The following is a 16,406-nucleotide window of genomic DNA, read 5'->3' as shown; positions in this document are numbered from 1 at the left end:
AACATATAAGATCTAAAATACAACAACTAAAAGACAGTTTTACATACCTACAGTTAACTAAAGAGTTGTGTGTGCAAATCATACCTATAATACTACAAAAAATATATAAGATCTGAAACACACACAAAATAGTCTTAAATACCTACAGTTGATTAAATGCACCTATTGTTCATTGAATACCTACATATTTGTAAGTCAACTATTTTGACCTGTGATTTCATTCAATTTTCACAACAAACTATAAGGAAGCTATTGTCATCACATTTTTATAAATGAAGAAACTGAAGCTCAAGAGAGGTTACCTATCTAGCCAGAAGAGTGCAGCTAGGTAAAGCCATAGATAAATTTCAAATCCAAATCTGTTAGCTTCAAAAGTTCATAGCTTTTCACAACTCCATGGGTGCTGCTTCTCAGGCAATTTACAGAGACACAACTGATCAATTAAATGATGAATTAATTAAAAGTAAACAGTCTGACATAAAAATCAAGATTTGAGAAATAGCATGTGATTGGTTTATTTGCAAAAGTTTATTTTGTCTTTTTACCTGAATTATCCTGATAATTTAATTCATTTTCTATTTTTAATTTATATTTAAGTTTCTTCCTCTTCAACAACCCTTAGAACTAATAGGAAGCTGTGTCTATGCAATGTCAACCATGCTGGCACCTTAAACTAGCTAAAGGAATGGATGTCTCACTTTTCATGAAGGTGCTAGAATATATGTGGACATCTCGGAATAATGACACTTTATTATTTGTCTTCATGGGATTTCTTGGCTCAAATCACCATTCTCAAGGTCAAAACAACATCTAAGAAGCTTCAGTTAGTTAAGAATTCTGTGAACAGTATTAACGTATCATCGTCTAAGTAGCTGACTGATCTCAAAACTCTGTATTCTATCTTTTTGAGACATTCGACAAAATCTCTATCGCTGATAAATTTCAACTTGCAAATTTCAGAAGAGATTTATTTTAAAACCATCATAAAACTATATAATTACACACTGAAATTTTAGAAGAAATAATACTGAACATATAAATGGCATTTTTCATCCAGTGCTCTCAAGGAACAAACATTTTGTCATTAAACTTTACCAGAAGGAGAGATAACAGTATTTGAAAATTGCTGTGGACAGATATGAAAATGGTATTTTATTCTATCTTATGGCAGCATCATTTTGAGAATCATTTATATTCCTTTTGAGTAGTGGTGCCAGGTTTTATTTATTTGATATTGTTTTTGAAAGTTGGTTTTAAAATACTCTAAGTACATTTGTTACCTTTGTTTGAAAGAATTCTCCCAAAAAGGAAGGGAAATGACTGGTTTGGATTCAAAACAGAGATGAGAAAAAGAGATCTGTGTCTCCCTTCCCTATTTCACCACATTTTTCCAAAACGCCTCCACTCTCACCCTCTACACACCTCCCAAATACTCATTTGTAATTTTATTTGTATTAATAATTTATATTATCAAGATGCTCTTTTTAAAACTTCATTTAATTATGGACAAGGCTTACATCAGAAAGCCGTGAAGAAGAAACTTAATGGAAAATGATGAGCATATTTTATTTTCCAGAATTAGGTTAAAATGCTATTTGAGTAACACAATCATCCTCCCTGGTACAGGATGTGATTTTCTTAAAAAATGATCTGTTTATATTGAAATTTTATGAAATGGTTTGGAAGCTTTCTTTTTACATTTTTTCAATAGGAACTACTATTGAAGTTGGTTTTCAACATAGTGTTTTGATAGCTCTTTTTACACCATGGCATTGAAAGGGTAGAACTTCATCAGTGATGTTTATTCAGCCTTCAAAGACATAGTCAGTCACCTGATACATCCTAGGAAACTTGTGATCGAAATTGAACATAGTAAAATCATTAAAAGAATTAATCTTAAGTGAATGTGAACTCTGGATTTCAAAATCCTCTGGAAATGAAAACTTTTCACCTGTCCTTAAACCAAGAGGTCAAGTATTCATTGACCAATAAAGATTCTCCCTTCACCATCAGCTAGAAAACACTCTTTGAAATCCAATTAACTCTTTCATGTAGACAGTCCTCATTTTCCATTTTATCAAAAAGTGAAATTTGCCATTCTATACTCCAATAAAAGTTAAGTTGTTTTGATCTGATAATTGTAAGATGTACTGTATGTATCTTAATTTGTAAGTTTTTAATGCTAAATCTCAAGGCTGTTCAGATATAACAGGAGTGCTGGAAATGAGGTACAAAATGCTGGAATTCAAATTAACCAATAAATATATTTTAATATATATCAGCAGGACTCTAGAGGATTCCATTAATGTTGAAAAATAGAAAGGATTTAGGTTAATTTGGTAAGAAGGCAGGTCAGAACGTTTACAACAGTGGCATAGAATTGTATAGAGATGCAAAATTTTTCAAGAGAGCAGAATTTTTTCAAAAACGCTGACTCTAGCTGTCACAGCCCTGCCTTGGCTAAATCCAGTGGAGAGATAGGAGGACTTTCTAATTTGCTTTCCCTCTATTTTAATAATAGCTGTGCATAAGTAATTTATGAAAGGCCAACCAGGCAGTGGGCAACAGAAAATTAAACTCATTTTATCTGAAAGCAGGTGGATTTCTATATATCATTAGCATGCATAGAATTCTCACAATGTTATTTCTCATACTGATGGAATGTAACCAAATAATATATGAGTTTTTTGCTTATGCACGAGTGAAATTTTTAGATAAAAGTGCCAGCCCCAATGGCAATTTTCTGCAAAACGAAAACTAATTCTGCGAAGCTTCTTATTACTGGAAAGACTCATTTGGCTTGCATTAGAGACTGACATAAGTGACTTTAGGATTTTACTAACAGATTAGATGAGATGTGCCACATACTGTAATATCATTAGAGAATGTAACAGCACTGGAACGCTTTGGGGCACTTATTAAGGGTACTGGCACGAGTAAATTGTTTTCTTTTTTGACACAAGCTTTTAAATTTTTTTTTCTCTGATTAGAATGCTTTATTTTTATGGGTTTTTTCTGATATTTAAAACAACTTTTATTTTATAGTCCCTGAAATTGCACACAAATTATGTCTTGTGTGATTCAGCTCAGTGTTACTAAATGCATTATCTATGCCTTATTTCATGAATATCACCTAGGCAGAGGGTAGATATGTATTAAGAAAACAGCTTACACAACACTAAAGTCAGAATTCTTCTAACAGAATATTATCCTAACTTACAGCAAAGACTGTAAGTGGCTCTAAGGAATTTTTGCTATTAGTACCTTTGTCTCAATGTTTGTGTGGCTTCTACTCTCAACTTCTAACACAATCTTAAAATTGGATCATTAAAAATGGTTATTATAGTATGAATACTTCTATTGTTCTGTTTAACTACCGTCTTCAACTTCATTCAAGTATATGACATATTATAGTTCTTTTATCCTGATGAATCTCCCCTTATCAAAAATTATGTATCAAGCAAAATATTTTTTGCTAAGGTAGGCAAAAATATAGAGTGGAGATGGAAATGCTTATCACCTTATAAAAGAAGCTAAGGGGAAAGCTGAGAGTATTTAGGGGATGATTTTATGCTCAGTATTTTTCCTTTTCTCAGTTATCTTTTCCTGATATAAGTTTTTACCTCTTCCTGGGTATAGAGAAGTTTGGATTTTTTTTTTCCCTCCTTTTACACTTCAACATCGGAAAAGGAAATTAATTAAAAATGAACACACACAGTTACCTAGAGAACAGCAGCCACAGGAATGCATTTCAGAAGGTGCTATTCAGTGTTCCAATCCATAGAGTGGTGAGGTTTAAGAGCTGTGGAGTCAGACAGATGGAAGATTGAATCCCAGCTCTGCCATTTGACTACCCGTCTGACTTTAGGCAAATGACTTTCCTTCTCTGAGTTTTAATTTCCTCACCTGTAAAATGGCATAATGATAACTCTGACCTCAGTACCTGTCTGTGAAGATTACATGCAACTGGATGATCCTGCTGTTCATATTCTATCACTACTGTAGAAGGGGAGGCACCTGAAAAGGCAGGATGGCCTCATGGGTTGAAAATTATTTCAGACCAATTCTGGTAGACATTGTACATTTCTGTAGGAAGAACCCAATTTTGTGTTAGTTAAGAAATGAAATGTGAAAATAATCAAGGAGACAATCCTCTTTGAAGTGTCATAAGCTAGACACTCTTTGATCTAGGAATGATTGAAATCAGTCATCTCTATGCTCAAAAGTCACCTCTTCTGAGAATTTGGGCACAGTCACCTGTGTGTTCCTAAGTCTATTCTTATTAGTGCACTTATCACACTGCTTTGGTATTATTTACTCAAATATCCTCATATATTGAACTCTTTGAAGGCGGGCACTTGGTCTTTTCAGCTTGTAATTCCAGCAGCCTGAACGTTGCCTGATACACAGCAGTCACTAAAATGCATGTCTATGGATCTCCATGAATTTAGGCTTAAGATCTGAAAAAATGTAGTACGAAACAGACAAAAACCTTTTGAAAGTAAGTTAGTAAATGTTCAATTAGATTTCCACAAACTGTCCTATTAATATCTTCTTCATTACCTATGAAATTTAATGTTCATAAAAATTTCATTACATTAAAAAAGTTAAGGTATATTTTATCATCACAAAAATTTCTGAGAATGTATAAGAATTACTAAAAAATTATAGCCAATCTCAAAATAAGTGAGTTATACATAGCCAAACAATTTCAGATGTAAAACTGTTAAAATCCTTCCAAATTATTTTTACGGGAAAAAATATGTATGGTTAATGTGGTATATTGGTGCATTTTGATGTGATATGATGTGGGGTAGGGTCCGTAAAAGTGGGAGGGCCCAGGGCCTCAGAGATCTTAAACAGCGTGACAACAGCGAGCCAGAATTTAAACAGGCTGGCTGAAGCATAGTGAGACTAATCAAGAAAAGCTTCTTAGTGGAGGTTTCCCTGATCTTCACTGTTAAAGGTGGAGAGAGAGAGAGATGGTTCGGAGAAGGGGAGTTACGCCTCACCAGAACTAATCTTATAAGTAAGCAAAGTAAGAGACCGGGAGTATTTCCCAAGGTGCTAGACAAGACCCTTTCACTCACTGCACCCTCATCCTCCAAAAAAACTTTTCCAATATGCTTTTTGAGACCCACAATTCTACCAATAAAGGATACTTTTATTATCTAAAACTTATGTCACCTAGTATACGTAGACGTGCCTGAGAGATACAAACCTTTAAACAATATAATTGATTTAGAGTTTAAAATGTTTTTTTCTTGGGGTTAGATTTGATAGGAAAAAAAAAGGGCATGAGGGCATTAAATGACTAAGTAGGGATACACCTGGACAGGAGAGGTAAGCCCAAATATCAAAACCCCAAAATGTCAGCAGTCTACTGTAAACTGCACTCGAGGCAGCTTGCATTCCTGGTCAGAAGCTGAGATTGGCACAAATTAGACTGAACCATCTTTTGGAGAAGTGGGAGCTCATGAGTTGTGGAACAACCTGGTTTAAACAATGAGAATGGAGAATTACCTAGGGCTGAAAAAGGAACAGGGAAACACATATGACAAACAGCAGGAGCCACATTCTTAATGAACCACTGCAAGAGTGAATAAACAGATTCATATTTTACAGATGCTAAAGACAGGGCAGTTAACCTGAACATATTTATTGTTATTGTTTTATATATTTAATTCACAGAGTTTGCCCAAATATCCCAACTAATAGACGGACTAAAATGGTCTCTGGGAGAAACCTAGCAATGTTTAACAGCCACTCTGAAATATCATGCATGTCTAACTTTTAATGTTAGCAGTATCTATGATCTTAATGCAACATCTGGGAAAACGCCCCAGTAAGACACCATATTTTTAATAGAAACTTAATTCAAATTAACAAATAAAGTATGAGCTATAATGTCAGGAGACTGGCAAAAAAAAAATGGTAAGAATATTTGTAACTCTTGTCAGTCTCAGAAAATTCAGGGGAGGCATGGAAAGACTCAGGCCTCACTGTTAGGGTTGAGTAGACTAGAAGTTCATAGCAAGTCTGAAATCATAACCATATTTCTTATTATACCTAAATTTATTTTATCTTTATTTTTAAAATGGAAATCTATGCAGTAGTTGAGGAAAGAGTAGTTCTTTTTACTTCATTGTTTATCTCATTGTTTTACACACCACTGGGATGGGGTGTGTGTGTATATTATTTTATCTATCCTGTGTTTTCCATGGTAAAACAGTTGGTGCCTAAGATGGTACCAGTGAGTTCCCCCATTCTTCCTGCAACATTCAATTTCCTAATCCCTTTTCCATGTTTTCATTATAAAATACTAAATCTCATGCCCTGTAATATTTAGACAATTTCAGCTCAATCAAACTGAGGAAAGCAAAGAGTTATTATGCTACAATTTGTCTCTATCCTTTAATTTGGGGAGGAGTCAAATTATTGACTTCGAAAAACCTTTAGGGATGTTATGAAAATGGGTTACCATTTATTTTAGGAGAACTCATCAAGGGTCTTATTTAAAATAAACAATTTCATCCTTTCAAAAATCAGGGAATGAGAAAAAGGGATATTTTCTCAAAGTGTGAATGCCACAAGGGTTTCTCACATTGATTCATTGCTTATAGATAAAAACAACTTAAGCTGATTTTTCTTGTTTATAGAGCAAGTGTAAACTGTTCCACCAAAATAGGTAATGACATTTTTGTGTCCATAAATGTGCATGTAAGACCAATTATGTATTTGTTGTCATTTAAACATCACCACCATTATTGAAACAGAAGTGCCGGTACTAATTCTTCCTGTCACATTTTCCAAAAATGAAATTAATGCTTTTAAGTAAAATGCTAAGGTTTTCAATGGGAATTATTCATTCTTTGCATGGCCTTAGCAGAACACTCTCAGCAAAATAGCTAAACAAAAGCCTACCAGGGTTCTCGTTTCTAATCTGGTTAAGAAATACATTATAGGATTTTTCTTTTAACTTCACAGTTAATGGAAAAGTTTTCCTTTCCTGAAACTCAGCAAAGAGTTCAAGAAGGCTTCTCTAACTACCACAGCCTCCATCTAATTGAAGTACCATGAGCAGACCTTGAAAACAGTGTCATTAGTCACACAGCCAAACAAACTACCTTTGATGGTACCAGCCAACCAATCAGAGCCATTCCCCAGATGATCTTTGTGGGAATAGCAATCCATTAATAATAACTGAAGTAATGATCTTTCATGCCACCTTTCTTTCATGCAGGACCACTCCACTGGTAATCTCTTAGGGGAACTATTAGCTACTTCAGTGTCCTTCAGAGTAGGTACTCTGCATGTTCCAACATTTATTTCCACTGTAACTTTTTTTTCTCTCCCACAGAAATGCCTTTTAGAAATTAAAATAAATCTCACTGTGACTCCAGCAGGTACATAGTGAGTAAAGAAAAGAAGAAATGAGTGGGAGAATAAATGAATTGAGAAGAAAAACACATTTTCTCCCACACCTAGCTCTGAATTTCAAATTTATCAAAGAAAAGTAATGCACTAAATTATAATATGTGAGAAAAGTTCATCTTCACTATACTTTGTCATTAAGGAGACTAAATTTATGCATATTTAAATGTTTCAAACTAAATATAAATTGATTTTTACAGGATTTTCTTACCCCATGAGAGCGTTATCAGAGGTAGTCCAAGATGTACCCCCAGTTTCCTACAATACCATGAGCTCTATGTTGGGAGGTCTGTGTATTATTTGAGTTCTCATGTCCAGTGCCTTGAGCTGCATGGATACTCAACAAGTGTTTTATGAACAAATTGTCTGCCATTAGGGAAAAAATCAGGGATAAAATCAGCCACTATTTTGCTAAATATTCTATAAGCCTGCATAGTAGATGCCTTTGCCATTTTCAACATTGGCATGAAAATTATTACTACTTTATTTTGATTCTATGCTTTCTACTTACCAACTTCTTTCTCTTACAGGATGTCATTATATTTTCCAGAATATAGTTAGATCAACTACTACAAACTCTGAGCAATGGAGGTAATAATTTGGTAAACATTTCCTATTAACTAAACCATACAGAATACCTCATGTGGTGAAATATTACCCCACTCTTACCCTCAAACCTGCTGGCTAACTGGCTTATAAAAACAAAACAAATCAAAACTTCCTCAAACCTACAAAATATTTTAGCAGTTCCAAACTTTCCACATCACTAGCACATCTAACATGGAGAATAAATAACCAAAGGGTATTAAGTATGAATGATTCATATTTTTAATCATTAAATGTATCTATTTGTAAGGTCTGGATTGTCTGGTTGGTTTGTGTAATAGAATGAAAACTTGAGATATTCCCCCTTCCAAGAATCTTATTTCATCCTGTGATTCTTCTCACTTGGTCAGAACTATGCATTATTTTAGAGAAGGAGGAATGACCTGAAAGATTGTAGAGTACAGAGGCATTCAGTTCTTGTTTTCTAATTGCCATAACAGGCTCTTAGAAATCATGACTTCTTAAAAAACACTTTTATTATGGAAATTCTCAAACTAATACAAAAGCAGAGACACTAATATAATAAGTTCCTACAATGTACCACCCAGTTTCAACCATTAACTCAAGGCCAATCCTGATTTACCTACATTTATTTCTCCCCTTCTGCCCTGAAGTTTTGGAAACAAATCTCAGAAATACTATCATTTCACCCACAAATATTCAGTATACTTCTCCAAAAGATAAAGGCTTTCTTGTGACTCCCTCTTTCTACACTAATCTGTTTATCGTACAAGACGTATTAATCGGAAGACACTCGTCTTTTAAAATATGACCACAATATTTTTATCACATCTAAACATTAAACAATAATTCCTTAATATCATCAAATATCTAATGAGTCACATTTCTTCGACTGCCTCATAATAAAACGCATACATTTTTACCTGCAAAATCTGAATTTAAAGCATTTCAAAAATCTAATCTTAAGGATTCAGGACACAAAGTTTATCCATTAAAAAATAAATTGGAAAGAGACAAGAAGAGGAGACATATCATCTTACCTTAAAGGCTAAAGAGAGGTTGCCCAGACTAGGGAAAGCAAAGAGGAGGGGAAAGAGAGCAATAGTGATAGATATTTAAAATGGACTGGAGAACAAGACCTGCCCCCAGCTTTTGGAGCCAAGCCCCAGAAATCCTTGGTGAGAATATGAGTTTGCTTGGGCTGCCTTAACAAACTACCATAGACTAGGTGACTTAAGCAACAGAAATTTATTTTCTCACACTTCTGGAGGCTGGGAAGTCCAAGATCAAAGTTCTACCTGATTCAGTTTCTAATGAGGTCTCTCTTCCTGGCTTGCTGATGACTGCCTTCTTGCTGTGTCCTCACGTAGAGAGAGAGCACCAGTCAACTCTCTGGTGTCTTTTCTTATAGGGACACTAATCCTATCAGATTAGGGCCCCACCCTTAATTTCTTTATTTAAATTTAATTGCTTCCTTACTCCAAATATAGCCATATTGGCAGTTAGGGCTTCAACATATGAAATTGGGGGCTGAGGAAGGAACATATTAATATAACATTTCGTGCATAACAGAGTGAGTGTCATGTAAACACTCCAGGATTTAGGTGCACATATGAAGTAACTAGGAGTTTAATTTCTGCCTCATGGAATAAGAGCTCGAGACAGATATTAATTTAGCTGGTAGAAAAATAAACTGATTGTGGCCTGTAAATTTATTCTTAATCCATTTGGTAATTTGTTTTTCTAGGTTGAAAATTGGTAGTGTGGTTTTGGCCTGCTCTGTATGGCTGGCCAGCCTCTTAGAAGACCTAACATAATACGTAATCACATATTTCTTCTGGAAAAGTTGTGTTTTGACCTGGTCCTCCCAAATGAAAGAACAATTGCCCCTGAAAATGGTTTTTTTGGACCCCATAAAAAAGAAAATTTCCAAACTCTCATTCCTAGAATTATTTGCTTTTCTGGATTTAAATTCTATATTATGCCACAATAATAAAGAAATGTAAATAATAATAATAAAGCTGTCCTGATAGGTCTAAGACACTGTGCTAAGTACTTTATATAGGGCTATTTCATTTAATTTTCATAAAAGCCTTTAAGTAGCTGCTATTATCCCCAATTTATAGATTAAAAAAACCAAGTCACATTTCTAATAAGTGGAAGAGCCAAGACACTGACTCTGTCAGGTGTGTCTCTCATTGGAGCCCACACATCTAAACACTAAACTCTACATCCCTTTCTTGGTAATTAAAAAAAATTCTTTTCAGGAATGTGGTTTCCAGAAGTGACATTTCCTTGAGCTCTTAACTCTTCGTAGTTTTATCTTGTATCATCAGTTTAAACCTGAAAGTACAGAATGAGAACAAAAGATACTTAAAAAAATAAATTCTTCAGAATGCTAACCCATATTGATGCTTTACTATTTTTTTAACTACTATAAGCTCTGTATTTATTATCAAACTGCTTTTGCAAGCTACAAGTGTAGAATTTGACCTGGTATTCATGACCAGGGTTTCTGTAATTCAAGTCAGAATTATAAAAAAAAAAAAAAAAAATTCTGAGACAATGGTTGATAATATTGAAAAAATATCCATATTTACAGGAGATTTTTCAAGTGACTTACTATGATGTCTATTCATTGAAAGAAAGCTTTTGAAAAGACAAGTATATAAAGAAGTTATCCTACAGTGAACAGAACAAAGCCCATTAATGACAATGATGTGAACATTCAAGGAATTATTAAAAGAACATTTCACTTTGAGGGAAAATTAATTTACCCAGAATTTAGTGCAATTGTTAAAATAAGTAAATCAGGGAGGCAAGGCAGCAGAACTTGTTGGCCAAAGTTTTACCTAAAGCCATAGCAGTTGGAAGGAGTCAGCGCTCTGCTTTTCTCTTTTATGTTTTGTCAAATAGCACTGGAGGTATATGCATTAGTGATTCTTAAACACTCTTTCTTTTACAGTACAATTTTTTATTTCCTGTCAGAACTTAAAGTAAATAATAGGTCTATAGACTTTAATTTCTGTTTTATCTACACATATTTTATTTTATTTTATTGAGACAGAGTCTTGCTCTGTCGCCCGGGCTAGAGTGCTGTGGCGTCAGCTTAGTTCACTGCAACCTCAAATTCCTGGGCTCAAGCAATCCTCTTGCCTCAACCTCCCGAGTAGCTTAGACTACAGGTGAACACGACCATGGCCAGCTATTTTTTTCTATTTTTAGTAGTTTCAGGCTAATTATTTCTATTTTTAGTAGAGATAGGATCTCCCTCTTGTTCAGGCTGGTCTTGAACTCCTGAACTCAAGTGATCCTCCCGCCTTGGCCTCCCAGAGTGCTAGGATTACAGGTGTGAGCCACTGTGCCCAGCCCTATCCACACATATTTTAAGACTCCTATCTATTGAATTTTAGGGAAAATAGCTTTATTTCATCTAATTCCATTTTTAAAAATATATTTAAATATGTAGAGCCTTGCAAATAAGGGTTAGCTTTTTTATCAGGGACACTTGCCCTGAAGCAAAGAGGTGGCCTCTCTGTCTGGCTGCATTCACAATGAGTAGACATTTTTGACCAGGAAAGTAGCTTCATAGTTCTAATTCTATTAAGTATGTACATTCTTCTTGCCTCAAACTCACCAACAAACCAGTAATAATACTAGAAACCAGGAAGGTTAGATATGTCCCTTGGGCTCAAATTTCATATAATTTTCCCTATTAAGGGAGAAATTCTCATTTTCTCAGTTTGTCAATCGATAGTTAAATTGAAACCCTCATCTCCACTGCTCCAGGAAAGAGAGGACAAAAAAGGAAAAAAAAAAAAAAAACTAGTTAATTCTTGGTTTCTGAACTTGGTGTGCTCAGATTCTATCAACTTAAATGGCAATTTAATCGATTTTCAGGGATAATTCCCATATAAGATGCAATGCCAGTGAATGAGTCTAATATTGTCTTTAGGCTATAAATATTTTGTAAATTCAGAGAAAAGATGAAACTTTGGACTACAGTAGTCAGAGAAAGTTTCACGTTGAGTTTGCATGAAACTCATACTTCTCCTTGGAAGATGGATTGATTTCAGATGAAAATAGAATGACATTCAGATCAAGAACCAGTCTAAGCAAAGAGCACAGACAATGCACTCAACACTCAGCAGTGACCATGTGGATTCCCAAGAAGACCCACCTGAAAGGGAATCCGGTCAAGGTGACCATGAAATGCATTAGATTCCCCATCCATAGTATATTTAATGCTGACTTTTTCCATAAATGCCACTGTGTCATGGATGGAAAATACTTCTCAATTATAGGGAGGATTTAGTGTCATTATTTTGAGAATTTACCCTTAGATCTTTACCTCATAAAAAGACCACGTGCTCCCATCAAATCATACATCCTCTATGCTTCTAGCTGAGGTTCTATCCTCTAGAACACTACTTCATGCTTCTAAGTCTTTGCATTTCGAGCAAGCCTTACTCCCTCAAGAATTGGCTCAACCATAACTTTATATGTTAAATCTTCCTGACACCTCCAATCCCACAAACACTGTCCTTTATCCGCTGTAAGTGATATGTATAACTTTATCAACATTAGCACAAGACTGTATTCATCTTTTCACCTATATTTCTCTCTTACTACACTGTTGATCTTCCAGGGCATAAACAACAGCTTCTTCATCTTTTGATTCATAGCTCTAAATCCAATGCCTGACATATATTAAATATCCAATTAAAGTTTCTCTTTGGGGAGGGGGAGAATGAACTTTCCTTGTGAGTACCTAGGTAATCTCTATTAGGCAGATAAGAAACTGTGAAGGTCAATGTAAGAACAGAGAAACGTAGTACAGAGCTTGTTCCCCCAACCAAGCAGTACTAGACTAAATCGTGACTAGAGTACTTTGACTTCCAAGTCTTCTTAGCTTCATTTTAGGGCCTTGAACTTCAGGACCACTGGTGCTCTCCTGATGTTCTTGGCTGCTGTGAGCTTCTCACTTATTAATATCTCTCCAGGAGTTAGTTTTGGGAAAGGGACGTTTATCACCTTTCTTCTAGCTTATGTGCAGAGCTAATCAGAAGCTTTTAACCTGAAGAATATTACCTCAGGGGGTCAGAAGCAAGATGGAGCCAGTTAAGTGAAGCCTTCCTTCCACTGTTACATTAATAGCAATTGTGATACCTAATCGACACTGGAAACTTGGAAAATTGAAATGTTTGTCCTTTCCTTTGTTTGTTCTCACCCTTTGTTTCTTCCAGAAGTACACAGCAAGGGCAAGGGGAATGCCTAAATCTAGAGGAAGTTCTAGGGAACCCAAGGAAAAGGAGGGTTCAGGCTTCTGAAAACCTTGGTGCTCTTCAATTGCCATAAATTGCAGTGGTTTGAAGAGGAGCGGTTGGCATGTCTGCGTTTTCAGAAAAAGTTTCACAGTAGTACTTTCCTCTGTTGTTGTTTTTCCTAAACTTTTCCAGCTCTTTCTTCTTATGTAAATATATAAGTCCTATACCCCATTTCATGCTTTATTATTCCCAAATAGCAAATGCGTTAGGCCCTTTGATTCATCTGTGGAGAATGCATTTTGAAGCAAAGCTAAATACCCTAAAATGGTTAGTTCATGGGGTTTTAATTTTAGGAATATCAGAAAAGCATTAATTCATAGTCTTCGATTGGCACAAAAACTCAACAGATCTCCTCATGGAAAATACTCCCTCCCTTTTTTTGCTCAGAAGTGTGCAGGAGACTTAATGAAAATCAAAATCCCTCATAAAACGTGTATGTTGCCCTGCTGTCTTTCTGGACCAGAAAACTGTCTCCCTAAGGGAAGCGAGTCCTTGAAGGCTTTTGGTGGCCCTCCAAAAGAAAGCTCATGCCATCTCTGGGTCTTTCAAGACGTTTTTATTACAGACCCAGTTTTAGTTCCATGGCCAGTGGAAGGCCTGAAGACTCAAATTTCTGTGTTTTATTATCTACACTGACCAGACAACCCTGATTAGTAGAAATTTTTGTGAAAATAGAATTGTCAGGTCCTCATCACAGATATATTAGCTTAAAATAGACAAAGATTCATAAAAACTGCATAGTGCTTATGATAATTTTGTAACTATTAACCAATGTGCCATTTTTTCTCTATCTGTCTAAGCATAACTTAAGAAAATAATCTTAGGTTGAAAAATAGTTTCATAGTAAAGGGATAGTTGGAAAATAATTACTGAAAAACAAAACAAACAAAAACAAAAGGAATATTACTGCTTCTCTGAGTGTTCTCAGTGTAAAACTAAATGAAATTCCACCTACAAATATCCTCCCAATAAACAAATTTGGAGGATTTTTAATAAGTTAGATGTATCTTTCAATTACTTTTTAAAAATGTCTTCTCTATTAGTTTATTTTATCATTCAATGTAATGCCCCACCTGACTATCAACTATAGAAACAGGATTCCTTATGTCTTGTTTCTAGTACCCTTGAACTGGGTCCTGACTTCATGCTGTGTGCTGTAGTCTTGTCTCCACTCCCTGCTGGTTCTCCTCAGTCATCTGAGACCCTAGAGGCTTATCCCTGAATGCCAGCCTGCAGTTTGGGGATCAGCCACCTGCTTCCACTTTTGCCTCGTACTTCCTCCTGAATCTCCACCTAATTCCTAGTCTGGGCTTCTCTGTTGATCTCTGAGAACACCTACCTTTGCTATACCACCTAATGTTGCTGTCCAACCAGACTATCACCTGTTGGTGTCTCCATTCCCTCTGGATATTGTTGTTGGTCTACTTAGACTTTTCCAAGTGCCTGCACCATTCCAAAGGTATATAGATTGTCTAGGTCCTCTCTGCCCTGCCTAGCCAGATTCTAAGCTACCCACCAAAGTCCAGTCCTAACACTGATTCCTTAAGTTTTTATTTCTATGAAGGAAAAAATAAAAAGCTATTAGCTCTACTTAAGTTCAGGTGTCAAGCATCTGATATAAAAGCAAAACAAAAATCAACAAACAGAAACAGATACTCAACATTCATTTTGAAATCCCCAAATCCCAGAATTGGAAAGATCTTATATGTGATCTTGCCTAGCTTCATATTCACTGTAGACATCCTTGATAGATGGTCCTTGAACCTGTCTAGACAATCTGTCCCATTGTTAGATATCTCTTCCTTGGAAGCAAAGAGCATGTGAAAGTCCATAACCATTCATTCATTCAATGAACATTAGATGAGCACCTAATATGTAGCAGGCATTGTATTGGGCTCCGGAAAAACAAAGTCATTCGGGAACCTTTTGGAGAGTGACATGCTAATAAGTTCAAAATAACCTTAGCATTTCATATTTTAATATTTTCTTTATATCTCTGGCAGTATCTCAAAGCTCTACCTGTTCTTGTTTTATAAATTGTCACAGAAATATCTGTCCTTGGGGCTGAGCTAGTAGGGGAGCCCCAAATGTGGGAAAAGCAACAAGAGTGAAGGACAGAAAAGCTTTGAGACAGGTGCTGAGGAGAGGGAGCTGTACCAGGGTGACACCAGAGGATTCTGTGAACGGAAGAAGAAAGCCGAGATTCCAGAATGGGGCAGGGGCTACTTGGGGTGAGATGGGACGTTGGGAGAAGAGATCTTTTGAATCAGAATGGAGTAGGGATTTGTTCCTTTTATTGTTCTAGGGCTGTGATCGCCAACCCCCAGGCTGTAGACCCAGCCCCAGAGCTTCGCCGCACCCCACCCCAACCCACCCCCATCCGTGGAAAAATTGTCTTCCCTGAAACCAGTCCCTGGTGCCGAAAAGGCTGGGGACTGCCGCCCTAGGGTCCCAGTAATGACAAATATTTCTACATTAGAGGCCAGGCACTTCGTAGGAAATTATGTAGAGCTAGTGGAGGGTTTTTGTTGTCGTTCCCGCAATGACAATTTCTATTGCAAATTATTTTTTTCTTTCATTTCATAGGTGAAAGTAGTGGTTTCTAAAATGCAGATTAAAATTATCAACTTTTTAAGGAAAAATTATCCAATCTTCAATTTCTTCAGTTTCTAAGAAAAAGAACCAGAAGTCAGAATAATAATAATCAGATCCAAACTCTAGGCCCAGATTCTATATTGGGCTTGAATTTCTCCATCTAGAAAGATTAGAGTTAAAATCTCTCTTACCACACTGCAGAGTTGTTGTGAAGCTACAAAAATAAAAGCTACCATTCATCTGAATCAGACTTCCAGCTCGATGATTTAGGTAAATTACCTCATTAATCTTCACAACAGTGCTATAAGATAGAAATCCATTTTCCAGGTGGAAAAATTGAGGCTTCCAAAGGTTCAGCAATTTGTCATTGGAACTTTAATCCACACATCTAACTCCAAAGCCCTTTCTTTTACCAAGGTGCTAAACTATGGGAAAGGATGAGCAACTGTAGCCCTTATGTAAATACATGAAAGGAAATATTAA

Source organism: Propithecus coquereli, unplaced genomic scaffold (genome assembly GCF_000956105.1).
Source record: "Propithecus coquereli isolate 6110/MARCELLA unplaced genomic scaffold, Pcoq_1.0 Scaffold14, whole genome shotgun sequence".
Taxonomy (NCBI): domain Eukaryota; kingdom Metazoa; phylum Chordata; class Mammalia; order Primates; family Indriidae; genus Propithecus; species Propithecus coquereli.
This window is presented reverse-complemented; position numbering follows the sequence as displayed.